This window comes from Lethenteron reissneri, chromosome 2, assembly GCF_015708825.2.
Source record: "Lethenteron reissneri isolate LAM-NWPU_2019-01 chromosome 2, ASM1570882v1, whole genome shotgun sequence".
NCBI lineage: Eukaryota > Metazoa > Chordata > Hyperoartia > Petromyzontiformes > Petromyzontidae > Lethenteron > Lethenteron reissneri.
Genome location: NC_083780.1, coordinates 3,218,994 through 3,230,039, shown reverse-complemented (window position 1 = coordinate 3,230,039; position 11,046 = coordinate 3,218,994). Strand labels below are relative to the sequence as shown.

At 52.7% G+C, this 11,046-nt stretch overlaps 1 pseudogene; it reads right to left on the bottom strand.

Moving 5' to 3' along the window:
- Nucleotides 1–999: 999 nt before the first annotated feature.
- LOC133342699 (glutathione peroxidase 3-like) lies at nucleotides 1,000–10,351 on the bottom strand (annotated as a pseudogene).
- Nucleotides 10,352–11,046: the final 695 nt, after the last annotated feature.

Genomic DNA, 11,046 nt, shown 5'->3' with positions numbered 1-11,046 from the left:
TTACCATGGGAGTCAACTTTACCATGGAAATCCAGCTTATTATGGGAGTTAAGTTTACCATGGGAGTTCAGTTTACCACGGGAGTTCAGTTTACCATGGGAGTCCAGTTTAGCATGGATTCGTGTTCTTGAAGCTGGGGGGGGGGCGGTCGTGGGTCAGAAGTCCAGGCTTGGGGGGGGGTGGGGTGTATATGGGGGAGAGTGAAGGAGGAGGGGGTGGTGGAAGCAGAGATGATTGGCTGTGAGTGGATTGGCGAGGCGGCAGGCGACCAATTGGGGAGGCCGACGGGGCTGGTGAATGGGGGGGGGGGGGCTCTGGTGCTGGTTTGGATGAGAACCTGGTCCATGTGAGGCCGGAACGATGCGACCCTTTAGAATGAATGGGACTGGGTGGGAATGAATGAAGAGGATGGGGTCTGGTGATTGAATGCATGAGCCTAGGTCTCATAATGGGACTGGGTGTGAATTAATGAATGGGTCTGGCTCTGGGTGTGAATGAATGGGACCCGGAGTGAATTAATGAATGGGTCTGGCTCTAGGTGTGAATCAATGGGACTGGCTTCCCATTGGATGGTAGAGCCATGTCGTCAATGCCAGACAGTGGTGGGGGGTCAAAATCTCATCGTAATTTTCCTAGCGCCTTGCCCAATTAAGAACGGCAGAATGTGTGAATGTAACGGTGGGTGGGGATGGGGCGAATACAATAGACGAGAAGACGTTGTAATGGGCGAACCTGTGGTGCGTGCACTCGGTACAAAAGCGAAATTGGTGACGAATGGATTGGGTGAATGGGGATCGAGCGAGAGCCATGTAATGAGAATTTGAAGCGGGAACAGGAACGGCGGTAGTGGTGGTCGTCGTCATGAGGGGGGGGGGGGGGGGGGGAGATTAAGGGGGTCGTGGGGGTGAGCTGGTGGGGGTGAGCTGAGGGGGTGGGGGAGTGAATGTTGAGGGAGGAGCAGAAGGAATGACTGCTTCACGTGGTGGGCACTCGGAGTGCCTAGCGGTGATGGGGGACCTGGTGGCTGTGGTGCTGTGGTGGCTGTGGTGGTGGTGATGGGTTGTCCTGCTCCTGCTCTTGCTGCTGATAATGATAGTTGCTGCATGGAGGCACCGGGACGATGACGACGAGGAGGAGAGGTAAGCGATGATGTCCCTGCGCACCGGCCGACATGGGTGCGAGGGGCGCGTAGCGTCGCACGGGGCGTCCCGCGGCGCTCACGAGGAACTTCTCGAAGTTCCACTTCACGTCGGAGACGCGCAGCGGCTCGTAGAAGAGGCGCCCGTGCGGGTTTGCCGAACGAGTCGCCCACGGGAGGGCACGACGTCTGGGGTGGAGGGGGCAGGCGATACGAGACGGAGGAGGGAGTGTTGGGGATGGGGAGTGTGTGATTGTTATCATCACCATCGCTAATATCACCTCCATCATTATCACCAACAACAACAACCGACATTCGCCACAAAGTGGCGGTGACGTCACCACGGCGCTTGTGCCAGGCTCTGTGCACGTTAAGGCCACGTGAAGTGTCGAACAACCGCCGGCAGGAGGTCACGGGGCAGACCCAGGTGCCACGGGTCGACTGACTGAGATGAGTGGCCGATACACCACCTGTGCCCCCTACTGTGCCAACTTGCTGTGTTTTAGCCGCCTAGCGCTCCGCTCGTTGTTGTGAGCATCGCTCCTTTGCCCTCTGTTTTTGCTGGAGGGCGACTGCCTCCAACTGCCCAGAAGCATCCTTCACGAGCCTCCTCCACAGAGGCCAATCTTGGTACCGTTGGTACCAGTCATCTGCAAGTCCACTCAGCTCCACATCCTCTTGTACCACATCAATTAATCTCCTTTCTAACTCGTGCCGCGTCCATTTAGCCCCATCTATCCGGTTGAACAAAAGCTGTTTAGTCATGCCAGCTCCATGACTCGGCCAACGCAGCCTTGCCTGCCGGAGGTGCTCACCAATGGCACTTGGTCCAGATCTTTCAACGATTCGTGAGCTCGTCACAAAATCCAGCCTGGTTAAACCCAGGATGGATCGTAGGCAGGTCAGCCTAAATATTTATAACCTGCGACGATGCTCCATTAGGGGGGTCCACGTTTCCCATGCATAGAGAAGGGAGGGCATGACCATAGCCAAGACGACCCGAAGCTTTGTGTGGAGCAACAGACCAGATAGTAGCTTCCACACAGCGTTACGCAACCGATGAAAAGATAATGCCGCTCGACTGATTCGGAGTGAGAAATCTGTTGTCAAACCGGAGCCGGTCATGAGCACACTGCCCAGGTATGGAAAACTCTCCACTCTTTGCACAAATGCCCCATCACCAATTGGGAGATGTGGGGGTGGAGTGTCTGATGGTATAAAATACCCAGGCAGGTCTTTAGTCTTGGTGGGGCTGATGGTAAGGCCCCACCTCTTAGTGGCACACTCCAGTCTCAGCAGCAGCACCTCCAACTCCTCCTTTGAGTGATCAGCAATTACCAGATCATCGGCATACGTAACATGGTTAACCAATAGGGAGCCATCCCTTTACCGCACCCGGGCATCGATCCGCCTCCCATTGTATCTGTACCAGATGGAAATTCCTCTGGTACAGCAATTTAAGGTTTCACGAACGACATGGATGTTAAATAATGTGGGAGCCAGAGGACATCCCTGTCTCATCCCAAGGTGTACAGGAAATGGCTCCGACTCTCAGCCACATAGTTTTACCCAGGCCCGCTCACCATCATGAAGGTCCGTAATGATCGTGAGCAGAGGGTCAGGGATTCCGAAAGCACGAAGAACAACCCAGATTCCAGGCCTACTGATGGTATCATAGGCCTTGACCAGGTCAATAAAGCAGAGATGTAGGTCTTGTTGGAATTCCCTACACCTCTACTGTAGCAGACGGACAGAAAATATGGCATCTGTGCAGGACCACCCTTTGCTGAAACCGCATTGGGGCTCCACAAGCCTCTCCTCAGGGTGCTTAGCAAGGCGATGTTGAATCATCCTTGCCAAGACCTTTCCCGGCACACAGGGGAGTGAGATGCCCCTGTAGTTGTTACAGTCTGTGCGGGGTCCCCCTTCTTAAAGAGGGGGACAACCAGGGCATCCTTACAATCCTACGGAGCACGTCTCGTGGTCCAGACTGTTGTTATGATGTCATGTATGGCAGTCTGTGCTCAAACACCAACCTCCCTCAGCATGTTGCTTGGGAGATCATCTGAGGTGCCATCAACCTATGGCACCTCAGCCGAACGACAAGTCACAGAGGGTGACTTCTTCCAATATTTGAGGCACCGCAGCCTCGGCAGGGTCATCCCCACTTTGTCCCACGGCATGCATCCATGATGTTCGTCTGGATGCGCCAATGCGGGAACACGTGTTGGTAATGACAAGCCCATGGGCTGCACAAAAATCTAGCAGCCTCCTGCCGTTGTTATTGAGCTGATCTGGCCCATGCCTTCCAATCACTCCAGACCCGGTGCCAGCATCATGGCCAACTCAGGTATTGAAGTCACCCAACAAAATGACTATCCCGAGGGGCCACTTTAGCTAGCACCTGTGACAGGAGGTCATAGAAGGCATCTGACTCATCGGCTTTGCCTGCATCCCTCCACGGATGTTCGTCTTCGGTGGGGGCATACGTAACCCCGACCACCACTCCTCGCCTCCGGTCGATGGGAAGGCGAGCCCAAAGTAGCCTGGGGCTTACAGCTTCCCACACCTCACCTCCACTCTCCCATGCCCCCTTAATTATTTTGTTCAGAAGAAGAGCCACTCCCTGTTGTTTGGCAGTCTCCTGCCCCGCGAAGAGGACTGTCCACCCCTCATGGTGGCAGGAACCAGAGCCGGTCCACCGGACCTCCTGAATACCACAGAGATCCAGGCAGTACCGGTCCAGCTCCCGACAGAGGAGTAGCAGCCTCTCCTCCACAGGGAGCGTTCGAACATTCCATGTGGCCTCACGTAGTGTTTTTTTTGTTGTTTCTGGAGGAGCCCCGAGGGTAAGGATTCAGTCTCCTGGCTCCGCCAAATGGTGTTTGGCCAGGAGACGTCATAGACGCCTGTCCCCCCGGGGCCTCCGGCACAAGCTTATTAAATACAATTTTCAATCGTGGTTTAGTGGTAATTAATTGAAGGTGGAGGGGTTACCAGCCCCTCGCACCCGCCCAGAGCCCCCATTTGGCCACCGTGGTGGTTACAAACGCCATGAGGGGAAAGGCCAATCTAATTTGGCCCTCCCCCCATGGCACTGCCCACCACAGCTTTGCCGCCTGGCACCACGAGGAGGTAGGGGGTTGTTTTTTCCGGACTAGCATCAACACCACCACCATCACCACCATCACCACCACCATCATTACCACTATCATCACTTACATTACCATCACCATCATTACTACTACCATCATCACTCACATTACCATCACCACCATCATCACTCACATTACCATCACCATCATCACTCACATTACCCCCTACACACCCTGCTCTGAGGCCCCCCCCGCCCCCCGCTGGGGTGGGGTGTGGGTGGGGGGCAACGTTCCCCTACCCCCCACCCGCCCCCAACCCCCCCGCCCCCCACCTTGAGGTAGGTGTAGAGTGGCTGCTCCTCCGCCCCGTTCACGTCTCCCTTCTTGAAGATGGGAAAGTTTGGTTCAAAACCCTTCCCAGGTCTCACGTGCCTGGGGGGCGGGGCGGGCGGGGGGGGAGACGGATGAGGTGGGGGAGATAGGAGAGAGATGGGGGGGGGGGGAGAGAGATGGAGGAAAGTCGTAGAAAGAGAGAGGCGAGGTAGAGGAGAGAGGGGTTTGAACCCATCATCCCAATTGAATAATTTGCGGTGTTCATCTTGGCAAAGTTAAACCAGTGGCAACTCTTGCGACTTACGCCAGGGAATCTTAACCATCCATTGCGTGAGTGAAGCGGACAATATTTGTTGTGAAAACAACACATGTCTTGTATCTTACCAGGTAAGGGCCGCTGAGCTATACAGCTCTTTTTTTTCTTTTAGAAACGACCTGGCCACAAATGATAGCTCAACGAAGTGGCTTATCACGTGAACATTTTTCGCAGCCAAATATTCGAAACACTCGTTGTTGATTCGAAATGTGGAGGCGAAAACCCGTAGTACCGGCAGAAAAATCCACGCGACCACCACGGGGAGATTGAACACGCAAACTCCAACGTATACAGCGGGCATCGTCAGGGTCAGGATCGAACCCACGACCTCCTGCACACCAGGCGAGGTAGTTAACATCTCATAGCCACCGTGGCGCCCTTATGATCAAAGTCAGGGTTAACGTGCTCCGCAGTATTAACCAGGGTAGCCGGCCGGCCGGACGAGTTCGAACCGCCTACCTCGAGCTACCCCTGGGCCGTTGCATCACTCGGTGATGCGGGCAGCCAACAATAACAAGAAGAGGCACTTTTTGTCGAATTCCGTAAAAAAATAACCCCCCCCCCTTCAATATCGCAAGAGCCGCAGCAATGCACTATGGTGAACACTAGACGGTGGTGGGTGTCCTTAATTCATAACGGCCACGAAGCAGTCCCTTCAAGAGCCGCCGCATGCGGCTCCGGACCCGCAGGTTGCCGACCCCCTGGTTATGCGATAATCGTCGCGATAGTCGTCACAGGTCGTCGTGATATCTGATATTGTATCGTGAGTGGTGATATCGCCGCGGCCCCAGAGGGACAGAGCAAGAGACACGGAGAGAGAGAGAGACCGAACGAGAGACTGAGCGAGAGAGAGACACAGAGAGAGAGAGGACGAGCGAGAGAGAGAGAGACAGATCCACAATGGCCACCTACTTGAGTCCGGGAAGAATCTCCTCCTTGGAGCCAGGCTCCTGCTTCCCGAACTGGTTAGACGGAAAAGCGAGCACCTGGAACTCCGGGAGATGGGAATGTAGTGCATTCAGGTCTGGTGGGGGCGTGGAGGGGGGTGATGGACGAATGATCAGCACAAGACTAAAAAAACATCAGAGAAATATTAAGCTCTCCCAAATACAACTGTCAGCAGTAGCTGCACACGCGTGCCAACAAGGACACTCAATTGATTTTGATAATGTTGAAGTTCTGTGCAAAACTATCCACTACTGGCCCAGGAACAAAATAAATAAAAATGTGTTACACAGTGTTATCATTTGTCCTCGGGGACCCTTCCAGTGGCAGCTGCCCCTACCCCATTATTTGGTTGCGAGCCCTCCCTCAGAAGGTCACAAGGTAGATGCACTTATTTATTTATTTTAGCCACTGGCGGGGCCCCTGGTGGCCTTTAGTGCGGCCCCTGACGACTCGCGGCCCCCACCGACAACACACAAACAGCGACGACCCCCCCCATCATCATCATCATCATCGTCGTCGTCGCTGCTGCTGTCACAACCCCCACAAGGTTTCAAATGTTGCGGCAACCCTCGCTCACACTGACGATGTCTTATCGGTGAAAGTGGCGACCCACTCCCTCTCAAAATTAGTGAAGAACATCGCCATTGAAGGCCACCACGTTGAGTGATTTAGTTTAGCCGAGGGGACCCCCTCCCCCAGCGGCAGCTGTCCCTACCCCAGTATTGGGTCGTGAGCCCTCAGAAGGTCGCCACGTTGACCACGAGCAGCACTTGACCTCTGAACTCGCTGAGCGGGACCAGGCGAGACTCGTTCAGAGTCCACGCCGAGTAGTTGTGCAGCGAGTCTCGTGCCCCGCCCGCACACTCCACCTGCCGGATAGTGATGATGGTGGTGAGGAGCAGCAGCAGCATCAGCAGCAGCAGCAGCATCAGCAGCAGCAGCATCAGCAGCAGCAGCATCAGCAGCAGCATCAGCAGCAGCATCAGCAGCAGCAAATACAAAGACCCCTCCCCCACCTCCTCATGTGTTGTCTGTAACAGACTGTTGGTGCACGTGCTGTTAGCGAGCACCTATGAAGGCCGGCACTGCGGCACACGAGGGGGTAGGTGGCCAACACCACGCCCGACCGCCTTTGTCTCCCGAGTAGCGACGATTCTACACACTGCACCACAAGGCCGTAATTATAATTTATATTGGGGGGGACACAAATATGCTTAAAATGCCCCCCCCCCCCCAATATTATGCTATAAAAAATTTGCTATGCTATGTAAATAAAAACAACACTTTGCTTAACCTTGGCCACAATATCTGGACCATTACATACAATGAAACAAGAAATGGTAAAAAAAAAAGTTAAAACAGAGCAATGTAATACAATACACTATTCGACATTGTTGTAATAAATAAATAAAAAGTCCATCCCATGTGTTAGTGAATTTTTAAATATTTAGGCAGGAAATGGCAGGAAATTCGTCTTCAAATGTAGATTTTTTTTCTGGGTTGGGACCCCCAGACCCCCTGGAAGATTTGGTCCCCCCCAATGTTGACTCCATGGCTACGGCCTTGCTGCACCAGTTACTCATTTGAGGCTGAGTCGACCTAGGGGAGGCCCAGGACCGATTCAGATAATCGTCCCCGGTGTTGGGCGTGAGCGGGAGTCGAACTCGGGTCCACGGCTTCGGAGCGCGGCGCAGCGCTAACCGCGACACCACTGCTCCCCATCAGCAATAACCACAGCGTCTCCACTGTCAGCAACACTGCCGTGACCATCACAATGATGGGAAGTATCGGAACAGCCGACTGGCGTTGAAAGAGCTCCACCAACAGCGTCATCAGCAACATCATCAGCAGCAGCAGCACCAGCAGTATGTGTACACGTGTACGGATTCGTGGAGGTGTACGTTCCCTTGTGTACGTTTAAAGTTCCGACTAATCCCAGTCTTTGGTCTATGTGTGTGTGAGAGAGTTCGCGTGTGCGAGAATGTGTGTGTGTTCGTATGTGTGAACTTCATAGGTGCTCGCGAACAGCACTTTCCCCAAAAGTCTGTTAAGGCTACACGTGTGTGTGTACACGAGTGTGTGTGTGTACACGTGCGTGTGTGTGTACACGCGAGTGTGTGTGTACCTGTGTGTGTACACGTGAGTGTGTACACGAATGTGTGTGTGTGTACACGCGTGTGTGTACACGTGAGTGTGTGTACACGCGTGTGTGTGTGTACACGTGAGTGGGGAGCGGTAATGCAGCGGTTAGCGCGCTGCGCTGCGAACCTGACAACCCGGGTTCGATTCCCGCTCACGGCCAACATCAGTGACGATTATCCTGAACCGGTTTTGGGTCTCCTCCAGTGGCGTCACGTGGGTTGGTGTCACCCCCCATGGACCTCCACCCGTACCAGATCATACAGAATCTTTAGTACTGGTTGGAACCTCCTAGTTACAACAGCCCACAGGGGATTATTGTGTCCATCCGTTCGTCGTGCATCCAAAAATGGGAGGGGTGGGGCTGGGTGGGGAGGGGCTGGTCACCTCGTGGTGCCTTTATAAAACTCAACGTTTAACCTACTCACGCCGGCTTGTGCCCGCCCTCACAGTCGGCCATATTTGCGGAATACACCACGCCGCCGTTGACCCTGGCCATTGACCGAGCAACCCAACGTTCCTACCAGCTCCCTCCGCAGGAATGTGTTAATGTTTTTTGTACTAATGTAACTCGTAAATCATAATTCCCGTATATCACTGAATGCAATGGCCAATAGTAGTTACATGAACAACTAGCAAAATTAAAATGACACCTTTAAATTACAATATTTCCTTTAATCACTTCATTCTCAAAAAAGCTATTGATATAGATCATTAGACCTCCTTTGCCAGTACCAAAATATAATACTGTAATCAGGGGTTTTCCCCATTGTTCAATGCATATATTATCAGTGCGTTTTTCGTTTGTATTTTGACCACAAGTATTGTGGTTAATGCGCACACGATGACTCGTAAAAAGGTTTCAGTTTTGTTGCCAGAAAAAAGTGAGAATACCCCTATTTTTATTGATATAGGTTCACAAATACTAATTACCACAATATTGTCGCCAAAACACCAGCAAGTTTGACTAAATCAGCGACTTTAGAAACAACAGCGCGCGCTTGTGGCGCGTGCAGACGAAACCACGTGACTCGAAGCGTCACTGTCGTTGGGTAACAATGGCGGCTTTGACAGGAGCGCATTCGAAGGTTCAACAAGTAAATTGGCATAGAGTTTTAGCCTCGTAGGTATATTGATACAGTAGTACATGTAAGCTGGGCTTACGAAATTTTTTGTTGTTGTAGCTAACTGCAGGGATATTTTATTATATATGTAAAAAAATTGCTGCTGAAACTGCACAAAAAGTTGTGTTTAGACAATAATTCTGATGTGACCCCCCCCCCCCCTCTGATGGTGCCACTCGGTGATGTACGCACTCCCCGAGCAACGCCACTGGTCTCCCCTACGTCGACTCAGCCTCAAATTGGTACCTGGGGCGGTGTGTAAAGTCATCGCCACTGGGGAGACAAAGGCGGTCGGGCGTTGTTGCTGCCCACCCACCCCCTCCTGTGCCGTGCCGGCACCTTCAGAACTGCTGCTGCTCGCTAACAGCACTTGCCCCAACAGTCTGGTCAGGCTATACGGGGGATATTTGTCTTTGGATGTGTATGTTTGTGTATGCGTGTTTGTGTATACATACACACACACGCACACATGCGTGTGTACGTACACATGTCCACACACACACACACGTGTATGTGTGTGCATGTGTGTACGTGTGTATGTGTGTGTACACGTGTGTGTACATGTGTGTATGTGTGTGTACGCGTGTGTGTGTGTACACGTGCGTGTGTGTGTACACGTGCGTGTGTGTACGCGTGTGTGTACATGTGTGTATGTGTGTGCACACGTGCGTGTGTACACATGTGTGTGTACACGTGTGTGTGTGTACAAGTGTGTATGTGTGTACACGTGTGTGTACACGTGTGTGTGTACACTGTGTGTGTGTACACGTGTGTGTGTACACGTGTGTGTATGTGTGTATACACGTGTGTGTGTGTACGTGTGTGTGTGTACGTGTGTGTGTACGTGTGTGTGTACACGTGTATCTGTGTACACGTGTGTGTGTGTACACGTGTGTGTGTGTGTACACGTGTGTGTGTGTGTACACGTGTGTGTGTGTGTACACGCGTGTGTGTGTACGTGTGCGTGTGTGTACATGTGTGTGTGTACACGTGTATATGTGTGTGTACACGTGCGTGTGTGTGTACCTGCGTTTCGCCTGTCACCGCCACCACCGCCGCGGCCACCGCCGTGACCAGAGTGAGAGTTCGAGCCCACATTTCGCACGTGTCGCTGGGGTCCCCTGGGGGTACCCCCTCGCCGCCGCCGATACCCCCGACGCGAACCCCGCGGCAGAACCCCCCCCCCCCCCTCTCGTCTGCTGGAGCGCGCTCTTCCCCGAGTCTCCAACGAGAGAGCCGCTAGCGGGACCTGAGTCCCTTAGATCCGAGACTCTGCAAGCAACGGCCACTTTTATCCCAAAACCAACCGAGAGCCAATAACAGGAAACACGAGGCCCGGGTGAGAACTTAGGGCGAGGTGGGAGGTGGGGGTGTCGAGGTGGGGGGGGGATGGTTGCGTTCGGAACATGTTGTTACTTAACTTTCTTGCAACACAACACAAAATAATCGCCGGAGTTGTTGCTGTGCAGACGATGTTCAAGACTAGACCTGTATGCACGTATATACATGCGTGTATATAAATATATGCACAGGTCTATATGTATTCTCAGAAACCGCGTTGTAACGCGCGTGACTAGCGCTATAACGGGCGTGTTCCGCGCTATGACGAGCGAGTTCAGCGTTGTGTGAACACGCGTTGAGCGAGGACTGGCCGTATATACAATGCACGCTATCCTTATATTTGATTCAAAATCCGATGAGGCTGAAGGATGTGAAGATCATAGCACGGCATCGTTCTGGAACAGAATAGCACCTTTTTTTCTGGAACATTTATTGATTTCATTACACAAATTATATCTCGTGATTGCTGCTGCGTGAGCAGCGGTGCTTAAACTACACTACGAACTAAACTATTTATTTTATTTCACCAGGTAAGGCCCGACTGAGCTACACAGTTCTTTTTCAGAAACGACCTGGCAATCACAAATGATAGCTCAACGAAGTGGCTTGCCA